This window comes from Amphiura filiformis, chromosome 19, assembly GCF_039555335.1.
Source record: "Amphiura filiformis chromosome 19, Afil_fr2py, whole genome shotgun sequence".
Lineage (NCBI taxonomy): Eukaryota > Metazoa > Echinodermata > Ophiuroidea > Amphilepidida > Amphiuridae > Amphiura > Amphiura filiformis.
This window is the reverse complement of record NC_092646.1, coordinates 43,921,569-43,938,532: the sequence shown is the minus strand read 5'-3', so window position 1 is coordinate 43,938,532 and position 16,964 is coordinate 43,921,569. Positions and strand designations below refer to the sequence as shown.

Sequence of the window (16,964 nt, the reverse complement as noted above, 5' to 3'; positions counted from 1 at the left end):
TTATGTCGTGATTACTCGGAGAACTTATGAACACTAATAGTAAGACAATATGCATATTATGTTAATTTTTGGTGTTTATTTTACTTCATAAGCACAACTACTGATTTGTTATATAAAGGGAGATATTAAGTGCCATCATATCGCCCAGCACTAATGTTTTAATGTTTACATGTATTGATTTGCCAATCCCTAAAATAAGGTTAAAGTATGTTAATACCGAGAATCAAAATATCTTGTGAAATGTAACTTGTAAGGCTCCCCCCAAAAAAGACAGTTTCTCAAACATTTTGCAATACGCTGGTTTTGTTTTTATAAAACAAGCTATTATGTTACACAGGATTTTTTTGTCCGCTTTTTTATCTCACATTTTCCTCTTTTTTTTACCGCTATCATAATTTTCAAAATACAACTTGTAAAGTAAAAAGGCCCAACGCATAGAGTATGCGCTAGGATGGCTTTCACATACTTGAGCATGTGGATTTGAGAGACAAACCTTTTTTTTGGCCTTATGACAAAGTAAAAAATAGTGTACAGGCTGTGACAGAAAAAAGCTTTCTTTTGGTTCTTCCTGATGTATACTGTAAAATTTTAAACAATACCAATCAGCTATATTACATACATACAGGAATAATAATGCCATTGCACTTTTTTACTATTTACTTTGAAACATAAAAGCAATTGTATATTTTTTATCTGTTACAGCCTACATGAAAAGTAAAACGTTTTGAATTTGATTTGCAGCTGAAACAAGCTTGTACAAAACCAGGCATGAGAATGGCCGTTTTGAAAACTACCTGAAAAGCATGTGAATTCGGCCTTAAAAGGACCAAAACAGGCTGAAAAAATAAATATAAATAAAAATTCGTAAATTTGGATAACAAAACTGCCTGAATTCAGGCAAAAGCCTGAAAATTCTCATGCCTGCAAAACATTTGGTCCAAATTTAAAACAATGGGTATAATATCTTTAATTACGCAGACCCACAAAGTACCAACATGGAAAATACAAAATAGCATACCTCCAGCATTTGTCAGCAAAAGCTCGATATCGAATGAGTTGTCTGTAAGATGAAGCGTTGATGTTTGCTTGTATAGTACTTGGTGCACATCACTGACACAACAAAATCAACTCTGAATGCCAACAAGCACACATATTTTACATCGAGCATATGGAAAAATAATCCAGAGGTAGCCTATTTTGCCCTCCATGAGCGACACGCAAACATGGTGTATTTCTTTGGAATTAGATGATGTGGTTAGTTGCCTTTGGAATCAAAGGTAAGCAGAGAGTGAGACTTTTTACTTGGATCGCTTTTGCCGAAAAGCAAATTGCAACCATGCTCAGTGTATCAAAACGAAGCCGCTTTTGCATACCAAGAGTGTACAATTCACTTTTTTTAACAAAAGCGATCCGAGTGTAAATTCAGCCTCACAGTGGAAAAATGTACACAAACTGTCATTATTTTTTTACAATAAACCAATGTCCAAATACATGCCAAGGTTAAGGTTGAGTGGATGAAATCGTCGTCGTTGAGACACCGTATGTATGTTGTGCCTATTGGAGAATTCACATTAGTCACTTTAGATGACGTACATCTTCAAAACAAAAGTGAACACAACATCGTATTACTGTTCATTCAAAATATGAAGTTGCTGTAGAACTTGATACAGCATTACTGGAGCACATGTACATTTTCAGCCTGCAGTCCCTTTTGAGTCTGTTCAGTGTTGAATGCCACCCTCTGTCCTTCATCCAACGATGTCCTTCCATGCCCCTGCCCCTGGATAGCCCGGAAGTGGACAAACACATCTTGACCTCCGTTGTCTGGAGTGATGAAGCCGAAGCCCTTGTCTTGGTTAAACCATTTCACGGTACCTTCTTGCTGTCCACTGTAAAAGGAACACAGAATGAATTGAACATTAGATGTAGCTTGAGATACTAAGTATGAAGCTTGGCATCAAATTAATCATGCGACATGTCAAAAACAGACACTTTTGGGCAGGTTATCAATTTGCTGCACAACAACAGCGTTTTCCCCCAATGAAATTGGACATTCCCAAGCCAAGATATGAGTTTGTAAGTTATGATATAATACATTGTGAAATCACACCCGGGCAGATTTTTGGAAAGCTATTGGACCAAGGAATTTAAATTTTTCATTTTCGATGAAGCTTACTTGAGTTACTTATCTTCATTCATCCATCAATTCTCAATGCAGTTTTGAAAAGCTCAGACCATTAGGTTTCCGATGATAGGGATGCTCATAAAATTTTGAAGTTCAATATTTTTAGCTGAAAGTACTTTCATTTGAAAGAGAATTAAATTACCTAAACAATAAAGGGGTCAATCATGTTTCTAGTGCATATACTTTTGAAGTTACAGACAAAAATAGTGTCATCAAATTGCCCAAAATTTTGTGTGTGAAATTGTGACAGCAGGCACATGTACAATGCACACTACTGTATGTGACTCCAGATGACCTCCTATTCTTTACTGTAAGAAAGCTGTTTTGGATGGTCTTGATTTACACACAAATTGCTTTTGAGCTAAATCGAGTGTCGACTTGGTGGAACATGGATTGCACTATGTGATAGTTTATGAATCCAGTATCATGCCAGTACCAACATAAGTCAACATCACTTAGGTTTTGGTTGTCAAAATTAATTTTAGTGATTTTTCCATTGAGCCCCACAGAAAAGCCATTTTTTGACCGTACATGCACATTCCACTTCCCTATGGACGAATAGCGCCACCTATAGTGTGTGATGTGAGCTAGGCTACCGATGATATGGAGCTTTATGATAAATTTAGAATACCAATGTGTTATTTCAAAAACTGGCTGGTGGATTCTTATACCAATTGAACCCTTATACACTGATGAACCCAAAAAAATTGGCATTGTTATGGACCTTTTTCCCCCTTCAATGTTTGGGGGTCATTTTGTCACAAATTAATTAAAGGAAGACCCCAATTATATCAATTATGTTTGACCCATATCCTCATTTACGGCATAAAAGGGAAAACATATGTATCGTTTCTCCGCAGGGGGTAATTGTAAAAGCGTTTTATTACATTTAGTAATTTAAGTTGGTAATTTCATGGTCTTTAACCCTATTAAAGAAGTGCTTGTTGAAGTTATTATTTGTGGCAGGCTAGAGCCCAGTGGCAGTACTCGAGAGTTACGAAGAAAAAAAATCCTGAAGTGCTTCCTTTAGATGAACAGCGCCCTCAAAGTTGAGATTTTCCATTTTTGGCCCTATTTTAAAGGGAAATTTAGGCCTGTGGCACTCCATCTATATAGCTATTACTCTACTTTTTCATGGTTTTATAAAAGCGGGCAGTCTATTTTCAAAATCTATAGTGCTCTGTTTGTATATTTTTAGGCCTCCGAAATCGATGAAGAACATGCGATTTCCCCATATCACAGAGAATAAAGGGGTTTATTATGGGTTTCCCATTGTCTGTAACTTTATCAAAATGACTCAGAAATGTTATATGTTGAAGGAATACATAAATTTTGGGTTTTATTTACGCGTTGTATTGCGGGTAAAATATGATTTCGGCTCGGATTCACTTCCGGTTACAGTGTCTTCGCGGAGATTTTATTAAATGCAAATCAAAATACTTCTTGTTTCTTGGTTGAGTCGGCAGATTCAGACTTAGCTGTACTATATACCGCCAACTTATGCTGGAACCTAGGACTGAGTGCAGATATCAGAACCGGGGATGGTCCCCCTTCTCTTTTCGAATAGCTCCGAGTCTCCGACACTTTAACGTATTATTTGATGTATAAGTTGATGTATGTTTGGATATTATAAGTTATTAATTATTTTATGTATACTAGTATTACATGTATATTTTATGATGCAAAGAAATGTAAATAACTAGCCAAAGATTTTTACTTTATGAATTTAATGACTTGATATTGATTATGTTCTATTTGGATGTTTCTACCAATTACTATGTACTTTATATTTTATGACATGACACAGGGACCCTGTAATAGCAGATTTATCTGAAGGGTAACCCTGTATAAATATGGTTTTAATAAATAAATAAATAAACAGGAATTTAAATATTGAGTGTAGGATGTATTAAGGTTGTCGAGCAGGACAGGTAAACGATGTCCAACCTGCGTAATTATATGACAACTAACAGAAGTTTTCCATAGTGAACTGCATCTTCATTAATTATTATTGTGACAAGTTCTAATACTTTGTTAAAAAGAGGGAAAATGCCAATTGTCCACACAACAGGCTTTTGTAACCTCAAGTTGTAAGTCCAGATATAAACACATCAAAAGAAATAAGTCCCCCTCTGAAAATTTCGTCATAACATCGTAAAGTAAAACTTTGTACCAATAAAACTTACTTAGAACTAATTATATGATTGTTTTCTAAGTGTTTTGTGAAAATGAAAGATGTCCTATGCTTGTTAACTGCAAGGCGTATTGGAACAAGGAGTGGAACTGGCCCTCTTACAACTCACTGTGCTGAACTCTGCACCAAGGGGATTTGCATGGCTGAATGATCAAGAATCGATACACATTACAGTAAATGTTCACTTGGTGAGGATTTTAAACTGGACTCAAATACACATGACACATGGGGTTTTTCCATTAGTAGCAAGCCATGAATCAACTTTTATGACAAGCATAGGCCTACTTTGTGAATTTTGAAAAGGGCAGTCTTTGCCTTCAATTTAGGCTCATTCAGCCCTGAAGTCATGGAAATCTCTTATTGTCACACAGCACTTGGTAAACAATCATATAATTATTTCAAAGTTAGTTTTATTGGTACAAAACGAAACCTTACAATGTTATGACGACATGTTCAGAGGGGGACTTATTTCTTTTGATGTGTTTATTACAGCAGCATTGTCTGATTTTAAATGTTGACACATAGAGCAGCTATTAAATTGTTGAAACATTGTTACGTGTGTCATATCCTTAAAATACCATTTGGGACTGTAAAAGGACCCAACATTCCCCAAAATACTCAAATCCAGAAGTAAAGCACATGGCAGCAATTAATACTGCGTACCGAAAATCTATGTATTAGAATAGCTGCCTAATGGCTACTGTGCTGTACAGGGTGTCCCAGAAAAAATTACCGGGCAAATGAATTTGGACGCAAGTCGAAAAATAGACATCAGAATCCAAAAATCTAAACATCAGCGTGTAGCCAATCTTATTCTGCATCTTATACGCTAATTTTACTGGAATCGGTTGACTGATCGCAAAGAAATGAGCGATTACATAACGCATGTGTCAATTCACTTCATTCCAAGTTTGAAAGAAAGATCATTCAACACAATGGGCTTCATATTTGAAATCCTTTGCGTTCTTTTTAAGAGGCAGTCTCCCTTATTATGTACGGATTTGCGATACAAAAAAAAAAAAAAAAAATTGTCTCTAAAAAATAATTTTAGCACATATTAGCACCAACAACTCGCATGTAAAATATGATGCGTGCACAGCGCCTCGCTCAGCTTGAAAAATTCTTGAAATTTCAGCCTCTCTGAGCCTTACCTGCAAATGGTAAACTTAGGAGGTGCATAACATCGTGCGCCATCATCATCCCAACCTGCATTTTGCATTTTTTTAAAGTACCAAATGGTTACATTACAAAAACCAAGAAAAAAAATTGGGATCTTGATGCCGCACAAAATCAGCAATCCAATGATTTGATGAAAAGTGCCCTCGTGCAAACTTAAGCATCATAACGGGCTGCGCCATCAAGATCCCAAGTCCGAACAAGTTTGAAATTAAAGACCTCCATGGCAAGTTTCATTTTTCAGCAAAAAATTTTTGGGATTTCATTGGCGCACCGAGTTAACGGAGGTCAAAGGTCAAAATTTCCTATTTTCGCACATATTTGCACGCCTGTATTATTGCGCGCCAACGCCACCTGACTCTCCGAATAGCATTTCATCAAAGAAGAGTTAATTCTCTGCAAGAACTGAAAAAATTAGCTTGGGATCTCTTGATCTTCATATTTTTCGAAAATGGTCAATTTGACTTCTTTTTCCCACTCGCTGAACAATGTGGGCTTTTTACTGCATCACAAAAAGATGCGCCAACAAGATCCCAATTTTATTTTTCATCGTCTAGCGACCAGTAGACAAAAAACAAGCTACAGCTAATTGGGATCATGTGGGCGCACTAATATAAAAGAGGTCAAAGGTCAAGCTTTGTGCCAAAGTGATGCATATTTGCCTATGTGCAGCATCCAATCATCCAAAAAGTAAGATGGGATCTTGTTGGCGCAAATTTTTATTGCGAGGTCAAAGTTCCACTTTTGTGCCGCACATAGCTTTATAGGCAAAATAATGCCAATTCAGCACAAAGTATGAACTTTGACCTCTATTGAATTAGTGCGCCCACATGATCCCACTTTTTTTTACTTGTTATCAGTTATACATAAGCCCCTTTATCCAATCATCCAGTAAGATGGCCCTTGTTGGCGCACATTTTTTTATTGCGGGTCAAAGTTCCACTTTCGTGCTGCCCGTTATGATGCTTTAAAGTTTGCACGAGGGCGCTTTTCATCAAATCATTGGATTTGCTGATTTTGTGCACCATCAAGATCCCAATTTTTTTCTTGGTTTTGTAATGTAACCATTTGGTACTTTAAAAAATGCAAAATGCAGGTTGGGATGATGATGGCGCACGATGTTATGCACCTCCAAAGTTTACCATTTGCAAGTAAGGCTCAGAGAGGCTGAAATTTCAAGAATTTTTTAAGCTGAACGAGGCGCTGTGCATGCTCATATTTTACATGCGAGTTGTTGGTGCTAATATGTACCAAAATTATTTTTTAGAGACAATTCTATTTTTTTTGTATCACAACCCCCCTTATTCATGTACATAATAAGGGAGACTGGCTCTTAAACAACCCGTTTCTTGCAAAACATTTAATTAGGTTTTGTTCAAATTTGAAAACCTGCACGATATTGAAAATGAAAGCTTGCATGTGAGATGATGCTCAGTATTTGTAAATATCTTTTTTCGTTAAGGGCTGGGGTATGAACGTTTGGACAGTATTTATTTTGGGACATTAGAGCACATCAGACATATCGAATTGCTTTCTGAATACAAAGAATGTCCTTCTGATATCAAATAATTTTGATTTTTGAAATTAGCAATTTAATACACATTTTATGGCAAATCATTAAAATTGATATTTTTGATATTTAACAGTACTTGAAGTAAACTTTATAAATCTGATGATTTATACTTAAAGTGTATGTAGATAGGATGAAAAACTGACGATCAATTGAAAATTTTGACCTTTCAGTATTGAAGATATGGATTTTTTTCCCAAAACACCACAAAAATTAGGTCTTTTTGGGAAAAAATCCATATCTTCAATATGAAAGGTCAAAATTTTCAATTGACCGTCGGCTTTTCCTCCCTGCTACATACACTTTAAGAATATATCATTAGATTTATATAATTTACTTCGAGGACTGTTATATATCAAAAATTTGAAAAATATCACATTTTTATAATTTGTCATAAAATTTGTATTATATTGTGATTTTCAAAAAATGAAAATTATGTGACATCAGTAAGACATGCTTCAGATTCAGAATGCAATTCGATAGGTCTGAGGTGCTCTCATGTCCCACAAAAATACTGTCGAAACGCATAATAAACGCTCATTTTAGATCCCTTAATGTTGATATAAATGTTGCATGAAGAATACTAGGCTACATAAAGAATTCAAAGCTGGCTTAAAAATTTCTAACTCACATTAATGTTTAAAGAAATTGTATTCCAAAGTTTAAAGCTTTTAAAACTTCAACATCGATGTTGCGTGGTATCAAAAATCACACGTAAAGCTGTAAGCACTTGATCATTGTCATTCTTGGCTCAAATGTTCTTTGTAAAGTATATTTGCACAGCCCAAAGAATTAAAGTTGGAGAACTTCCAATTGTAGAAATCAGTTTTCTCAGACAAACTCTTATTCATCTTCAGTGAAAACATGAATGACATAACACTGTCGGATTTTAATAGATAATGTGGACTAAATTTAATGAGATACACAAACTTTAGGAAGCGGTGAGCGAGTATGAAAAAAGCGCCTGTTGATCAAACTTGGAATGAACTGCACTGATGCACGCATTAGGCAATCGTTCATTTCTTCGCAACCAGTCAACCGAATCAAATACAAGTTTCGTATGTGATGCACAACAAAATAGGCTATGCGCTACATTTTCAGAGATGTCACAGGCTGACCCAAAAGCGTGAGAGCAAAGCTCTCAAGACATAACACTGCCGGGGTTCGCCCCCAAGCCAGATGGTTTCTGCACATTTAGCACCACAGTAAAGGCCATTTCAGAGGGTAAAAGAACAGTTCAAAGCTCCTGGCTTGTTCTACACTTTTAATAAAAAGTGCTTCCTTCTTCCAGAAAACATGCTTTAAAGTTTTCAGTTTCCTATACTTAAATTATGTACAAGAGACACTCTTAAAAATAGTTTTTTGGCTTTATTACATGGACAATATGGCTGATGTTGATATATGTGAAGCAGAAAGATAAGACAATAGGGCCAGTCCAAAAGCGAAAAAAAAATAATAAAAAAAAAATAAAATTTTTTTTTTTTTGAAAATCCAGAATTTTTTTTTAATCCCCAAAATCCGGAAATGTGACATCTCTGCATTTTGAATTTTTTGATTCTGCTGTCTATTTTTTGACTTGCGTTCAATTTTATTCACTCTGTATTTTTTTCTGGGACACCCTGTATAGTAGGTAAGCATGCCAGTGCTGGAGCAAATGTTAACAGACAGATGACCAGTCAAAATTAATGTGTAAATTGGCCTGGTCACATGACACCCATGGGCGCAGACATATATTAGCATTATGGAATGTGACCCGGAGCACAGCGGGTGGTCTACCCATGTATTTGAATAGGAAGAATTCCTCCTTTAATGCAAAACAAGTTACTTGTCGCAAGTTAATGGTTAGTTTCGTAGATCTTTTTTTTGTTGAAATTACGTTTTGATGATACATGTATTGTGAAGAAATTAAGATTACATAATATTCAATAAATTAAATTTGCAAGTTGTATCGAAATTGCGGCCAAGAATACTATTCCCATTCAAAATTACTAAGACTTGAATAGTAAGGTAACCGCCGGGGTCAGGCTCGAGGTTACACTCACAGCGATACGCATTGATCACGTGTCCATAAAATATTCCCGGGAAAATTACCCAATGTTGTCGACAGAAGAAAGATGATTCTGTACGATACCCCACTGACACTGTGTGTGAAATTTTCTACTCATGACCATGGGCAATAACATTTTGGGTGCTACATTCCACCCGGGGGCACTCCAACTTTGGAGGTGACGCGTATGTAGGGCTGTTAAGACCCCCCTTTTTCAGCATCGCTGTCACCCAAAGACCCCATATAAAACGGTAAATGCCAGTCGTTTCACACAAGGTCGCTAATATGTATATAATCATTTACCATGCAGTATATGGTCAATTCCAAGCAACCTCGCCCAAATTGTCAAAATTTAAAAATCAAGTCAAGTATGTGATTTTGGTCTCATATTGTAGCTAAAAAGCTATATTTTCTGAAAACATACTTTTTAGGAGGAAATGGTGTCCATTGTTAGAAAAACATCCTAATTTGCATAAATTTGCATATTCTTGACTGGTAAAAGCAGCAAAACCTAAAAACACAGCAACTGCTCTGTACTGTAAAATTTTGGAAACAAATTATGCATGTGAATATAAAGTTTATAAGTAGCTCAAAATATAAACACCAGAAATTTTCAAATTTTATAACGTGTAGCCGTCAGCATTGTTTGAGTACCAATTTTACGATTAAAAGGATCATTCCGCAACGCAAAAGTATCATTTATTACCACTGCAATTTAAAATAAGGTTGATTTTAATTGAAACTAGAATGCAAAGCAAATTTATTCATCCCTATCCAATGACCCAAAAATAATTTTCAAAAAGTCTAATTTGCGGCGGTAACGACCAATTAAAGTTGCATCATTCCATAGCAACGCTTGGAATGATGCATAATTCATAATGTGCCCGTTTGAAAAAAAATATTCACATTTTTGGGTTAGAACTTTCTGAAATGCATTGCACAGAATTATCTTTACAGTAATTGATGTTTCAGCATTGCCTGAACCATTGTAAGTGACATAACTCCACAAAACCCCTGCATCATTCCATAGAACGCCATAAGGATTCATGGATTGCAAGGATTTTTTCTTTAAATTTACGATAAAATAAAAACAGTGATGATTATTTCTTGATAGATAGTGATAGTTGTTATGTTACATCCTATGGCTAACACCCAGTGCTAAATTTCACTTCCAAGAATTTTAGACTAGCAAAATGTTGACATAATTTTAGTTTCAAAATGTGACCATGCAACACAAGTTATCCGATTTAAAAAATCGGTGATAAATATTTTGGATAAATATTGATATTTGTCAGCTAACATAAGTAGCCAAGTATATAAAACACAATTTACTCAAATTTATTGATCTATTTATTTTATTTTCAAACATGGACTGCTTTTCATTTTCTATGGATTTTACACACAGCATCATTCCGCAACGCTCCTTATATCATTCCGCAAAGTGACCTAGTGTCGGAAAATTTGGCATAAAGAGGCGATGCCCAAATTTTTTTAAATCGATACTGACAATTGTCAGTTTACATCCTAAGCTTTAGATTAAGTGGCAAATTTAATATCACAGATTACTAAACTCAGAGTTTGTCAAAAATGTTTTAGTGCAAAAATACTGGTCCCCTGCGCATCATTCCGAACGCTTAACTTTGCATATGCAAATTAGGAAATTTGGGTGGTTTGGAAAAGTTTCTCCTACCTTAATCATTCACTAACCAAAAATACTTTAACATTATGCTATTCACCTTGTGCTGTTAATACATATTTGGCTGCTGCATCAAAAAGAAATTCGTACAAAGGCAGTTTGCATCATTCCGCAACGCTTGGAATTGCCCATATAACGTTTGAAGTACTGGTTCTAAAATAAAGAGGAAATCTTTGCCATTGCACTTTTTTTACCCACCCAATTTATCACCTATGTCACGAGCGAGATATGTTTTGCCCTAAACATTAAAGGTCCACCACCACATCGGGAATAATGAACTATATAATCGAGTATGTGGCCCAGAGCATGTCAGTCTAGACACCACATAAGTCCACACAAGTATTTAGGAGTGCGATCTATAAGGTCACCTACCAGTTGACCAGGCCCACGATTGTGGACCTTTAAGCGTGGGTCTATGGTCTACTACAGCCCTTGCTTTTTAACAATTTAAAATAGTCACACCTCCCTCTTCCTACCTCGGAATTTTCAGATGGTACTCCATCTTTCATTAGCGAGTGACTGTATCAGGACCCGGTAACAGACTCGTAGACTCCTTAAAGTTTCAATCAGCCCTGTCTTTGTTGAGAGATGGTTTTTTGACTTTCAAACTTTCAGGAGTCTACGCGTCTGATCAGGTCAAAAAGATCACGACCTGATAGTCACTCGCTGATGAAAGTCGGATGGAGTACATCATTCTGAAAATTTCGAGGTAGCAATTAATTCCTTGTGTTTGGATCAAAGGTTTAAATCAAAATCATGATTTATACCAACACAGATGAACTTTCAGATCGACGGGTGCACAGGTCAGTAATTAGAACTAGCCCCGTTCTCAAACCACGACGCCTCTCGAATAGCGAGCGTGATTGGATGTCATGAAACGGAGCCATACTCAATTTTGGGTTGAACAAACAAGATATAATCTGGACTTGACATTTGTGAACAGGCTTTCACGTACTTAAGTACTTCAACGTGCGGATTTGAGCACCCAGTGGCGTAGCTAGGGGTTATTGCGCCCGGGGCCAAGGATATATAATGTCGCCCCCACCCAATTCTTGAAACAACTCGCGCGAAAATGTGCATAAATATAAGAAAGTACATTTTAAGTTATAATGAAGTTCAGTGAATTTGGATCTTAATATATCAATTGATCTTTCAAATAAATATTTGTGCTGAAATGCGTGAAAATTTTGAATTTCATCGCTTGGAGGGGGCGCAAAAATGCACCCCTGTCGCTACGCCACTGTGAGTGCCCATTATCACCCATAGTAGTATCACTTTGCAGCTGTAGTGACATTTTTTACTCTACTTATCTTTGGATTAATGTTGTGATTACTCAGAGAACTTACAAACACTAATAGTAAGACAATATGCATATGTTAATTTTTGGTGTTTATTTTACTTCATAAGCACAACTACTGATTTGTTATATAAAGGGAGATATTAAGTGCCATCATATCACCCAGCACTAATGTTTTAATGTTTATGTATTGATTTTCCAATTCCTAAAGTAGTTGAATACTGAGAACCAAAATATCATGCCCCCCCCCAAAAAAAAGATTGTTTCTCAAACATTTTGCAATATGCTGGTTTTGTTTTTAGAAAAACAAGCTATTGCGTTACACAGGATTTTTTTTGGTCTGTTTTTTATCTCACATTTTCCTCTTTTTTTTTACCGCTATCATAATTTTCAAAAGTAAAAGGCCCAACGCATAGAGTATGCGCTTAGGATGGCTTTCACATACTTGAGCATGTGGATTTGAGAGACAAACCTTTTTTGGCCTTATGACAAAGTAAAAGATAGTGTACAGGCTGTGACAGAAAAAAGCTTTCTTTTGGTTCTTCCTGATGTATACTGTAAAATATTACACAAAATTACCAATCAGCTATATTACATACATACAGGAATAATAATGCCATTGCACTTTTTTACTATTTATTCTGAAACAAAAAAGCAATTGTATATTTTTATCTGTTACAGCCTACATGAAAGGTAAAACGTTTTATGATTTGCAGCTGAAACGAGCTAGGCATGAGAATGGCCGTTCTGAAAAATGCCTGAAAAACGTGTGAAATCGACCTAGGCCCAAAACAGGCTGAAAAATAAATAAGTAAAAATTTGTAAATTTGGACAACCAAACGGCCTGAATTCTCATGCCTGCAAAACATTTGGTCCAAATTTAAAACAATTGGTGTAATTATCTTTAATTACGCAGACCCACTAAGTACCAATATACTGTGGAAAATACGAAAGTGTACCTCCTGCATTATTCGGCAAAAGCTCGATATCGAATGATGAGTTGTCTTTAAAAGCATTGATGATTGCTTGTGTAGCACTTGGTGCATGTCACTAATACAATGAACTCAGAATGCCAACAAGCTTAAAAAATTATCAAGCATATGGAGAAATAATCCAGAGGTAGACTTTTCTGCCCTCCATTAGCGACATGCAAACATGGTGCATTTCTTTGGAATTAAATGATGTGGTTTGTTACCTTTGGAATCAAAGTTAAGCAGACTTTTACTTGGATTGCTTTTGCCGAAAAGCAAATTGCACGCATGCTCAGTGTATCAAAAAGTTTGCATACCGAAAAGCGCATAAATCACTTCTTAACAAAAGCAATCCAAGTGTAAATTCAGCCTCACAGTGGAAAAATGTATAAACTGTCATTATTCTTTTACAATAAACCAATGTCCAAATACATGCCAAGGTTAAGGTTGAGTTGATGAAATCGTCATCGTTGGGACACCGTATGTATGTTGTGCCTATTGGTGAATTTTCATTACAGTCACGTCACTTTAGATGACGTACATCTTCAAAACAAAAGTGATCACAACATAGTATTACTGTTCATTCAAAATATGAAGTTGCTGTAGAACTCGATACAGCGGCGTTACTGGAGCACATGTACATCTGCGGCCTGCATTCCCTTTGCACCTTGTTCAGAGTAGTATGACACTTTCTGTCCTTCATCCAGGGATCTATACCCCTGATCAGCGATGGCCCTAAAGTGGACAAAGACATCTTTACCTCCATTGTCTGGAGTGATGAAGCCAAAGCCTTTGTCTTGGTTAAACCATTTCACGGTACCGCATTCTTGCTGTCCACTGTAAAAGGAACACAGAATGAATTGAACATTAGATGTATAGCTGGTATCAAATTAAACATAAAATGATGGATGTATTGGATGTCACTTCAGATCAAATTAAGGGGGTACTACACCCCTCGATAAATTTGTGTCTATTTTTGCATTTTTCTCAAAAACTAATAACACAGTGGTAACAAAAGTTATGTATATTATAGGGGCAAGGAATCCAAGTACTACACTGGAATTTCAGTGACCCAAGACAAGCGGTTTGTTATTTATGATCAGAAATAAGGTACCGCTAGGATGTACCTCGTTTCCTATCATATATACCGAACCGCTTGTCTTGAGTCACTGAAATTTCAGTATAGTAATCGGATTCCTTGCCCCAATAATATACATAACTTTTGTTACCAGTGTGTAATTATTTTTTGAGAAAAATGCAAATATAATCACAAATTTACCACATGGGTGTAGTACCCCCTTAAGGTGATCATAATAGAATATGGCCATGCGTCCGGAACTCACCAACATTGCGTCACACAGGCCTCGTCTTTTGAGGCGAGTTAGAGTGATCACTTGCCATCACTCGCCTAAAATGAAGCTGAGGAGAGCTGTTTATCACTCGCCTACATTTGGTGTTATTTAAAATATGTGTATGTCCATATCAAAACGATGCACATGTCGGCTGCTACATGTGTCTCATTTCACATAATAGCAAAGAATAAATACCAGACTTATCTCCGAAGTGGAGGTCACTTCCAATCATCCCAAGTCACATGGTTTAGGAATATAAAGAACATTCCTTTACCATTTCACTTGGGGATGATTTGAAGTGACTTCCACTTCGGAGATGAGTCTGGTATTAATCCTAGCTATCATGTGAAATGAGACACATGCAGCATCCGACATGTGCATCGTTTTGATATGGACGTACACATATACTAATACAAGCTCACCTGACAGATTTTGAGGAGAATGATTTGTCACTCGCCAGCAATTTTCAAAAGACAAGGCCTGGTCACACCTTGATTTTTTTGGTGTGATGCACCAACTTCGGTATAAAAAGGGAAAAAAATATGTATCGGTTCTCCATGAGGGGGTAATTGAAAAACATTTTATTACATTTAGTAATTTAATTTGGTACTTTCATGGTGCTTTAACCCTATTAAAGAAGTGCTTGTTGAAGTTATTGTTTGTGGCAGGCTAGAGCCCAGTGGGAGTACTTGTGAGTTACTTAGAAAAAAAATCCTGAAGTGCTTCCTTTAAGATGAACAGCGCCCTCAAAGTTGAAATTTTCCATTTTTGGCCCTATTTTAGGGGAAATTTAGGCCTGTGGCACTTATTACTCTACTTTGTCATGGTTTTAGTAAAGCGGGCAGTCTATTTTCAAAATCTATAGTGCTCCGTTTGTATATTTTTGACTTAATTGATTTTTAGGCCTCTGAAATCGACTAAAACGAGCAAATTCCCCATATCACAGAGAATATAGCCCTGGGTTTATTATGGGTTTTTCATTGTCTGTAACTTTATCAAAATGACTCAGAAATGTTATGTTGAAGGAATACACAAATTTTGGGTTTTTACGCACGCGTTGCATTGTGGGTAAAATCTGTGAGATTTCGGCACAGATCCAACGTGTCTTCGCGGGGATTTTAACGCAAATCAAAACTCTTCTTCTTTCTTGGTTGGGTCGGCAGATTCAGACTTCGCTGTAGTATTACCGCCATCTTATCCAGGAACCTAGGACTGAGTGCAGATATTTTTCGAATAGCTCCGACACTTTAACGTGCACAGGGGAATCCTCCTGAACACGGGACCAACGGCTTTATGCGACTTCCGAATCACGGACGAAGCACATACACTACCTATATCTGCACGTGCCAAGCAGTGTATGGGGGTGAGAAGAAATTCTTCAATTAAATTCTGAAATTAAATAACTGAACTTAATTTATTAAGGATTCCCGACCATAGGAACTTTTTGGGAGGGAAGAGAATTTTTCACATAAGGCAAGCCCAAGGCTCGAACCCTCGTCGATCGTATCTCCCAGTCAGCAGCGCAACGCCTTGACCACTCGGCCATGCGAAATGCACCCAAATTTGGCATTTTGGGTGCTAAAAAAATTCCTACTTATACCGACCAACCCAAAATTCAAATTTTGAGGCAACACAATTTTTCTTTTATTTGCATTTTGAGTGGAAAAAAAAAAAAAAAATTCAGACGGACCAACCCAAAATTCAAATCTTTCCACTTGAGGGCAACACTATTTTTTTTTTTTTCATCGTCATCACCAAAATCATTAACGTTATCATTGTCATCACCAAAATCATAGACTAGCATCGTCATCACCAAAATCATTGACGCCATATTCATCATCACCAAAATCATTAATGCCAGCCCTCGAATTAACCCACAGCACCCATGGCATTTTGCTGTGGGTGCCCACCCCCACCGCCGTAATGCCCTCAAAATATGTCCTTTACCCAAGGCAGTCACTTGCCATGCCCTCTAATGAAGTTGCCGTCGGTGCCCCAGCCCTGCCCCTTCATTATAAAATCATCTATGTTTGTGTGTGTTTTCTTCACTTTTGAGAAATTGCCTTGGTGCCCTTCTCAAATTTTCAACAGTTGCCATGATGCCCTCTTAAAATATTACAAACTGCCCTGCTGCCATGCCTTTTAAGTGAAAATCCAAGGCAATTTTCAACTTGCCCTAAAAAAGTTGCCGTGCCCCTTCAGATCCTTAATTCGAGGGCTGATTAATGCTATCATCGCCATCACCAAAATCATTGAAGCTATCTTTGTTATCACCGAAATCATCGTAATAAAAAAAAGTGTAATTACTAGTCGTAATGTTCACCGTTAACATGACCGTGGATCTTGAGGCTAAATCTTTCAAAGATCTTGAGAATATTTTATCTTAAGGGGGTACTACACCTCTGGCCAATTTTGTGCCTATTTTTGCATTTTTCTCAAAAATTATAACACATTGGTGACAAGTATAAGATATGTA

At 36.6% G+C, this 16,964-nt stretch overlaps 2 long non-coding RNA genes across 2 annotated transcripts in view; one reads left to right on the top strand and one right to left on the bottom strand.

Moving 5' to 3' along the window:
- Nucleotides 1–640: 640 nt before the first annotated feature.
- Nucleotides 641–13,076, top strand: LOC140141345 (uncharacterized). Its single transcript, XR_011857396.1, has 2 exons — nt 641–766; nt 12,896–13,076. It is a non-coding gene; the product is annotated as an uncharacterized lncRNA (long non-coding RNA).
- LOC140141344 (uncharacterized) overlaps nt 12,241–16,964 on the bottom strand; it is a 17,233-nt gene continuing 12,509 nt past the window's right edge. The window contains exon 3 of the long non-coding RNA XR_011857395.1: nt 12,241–13,973. This is a non-coding gene — a long non-coding RNA (uncharacterized lncRNA). The remainder of the gene's footprint in view (nt 13,974–16,964) is intronic.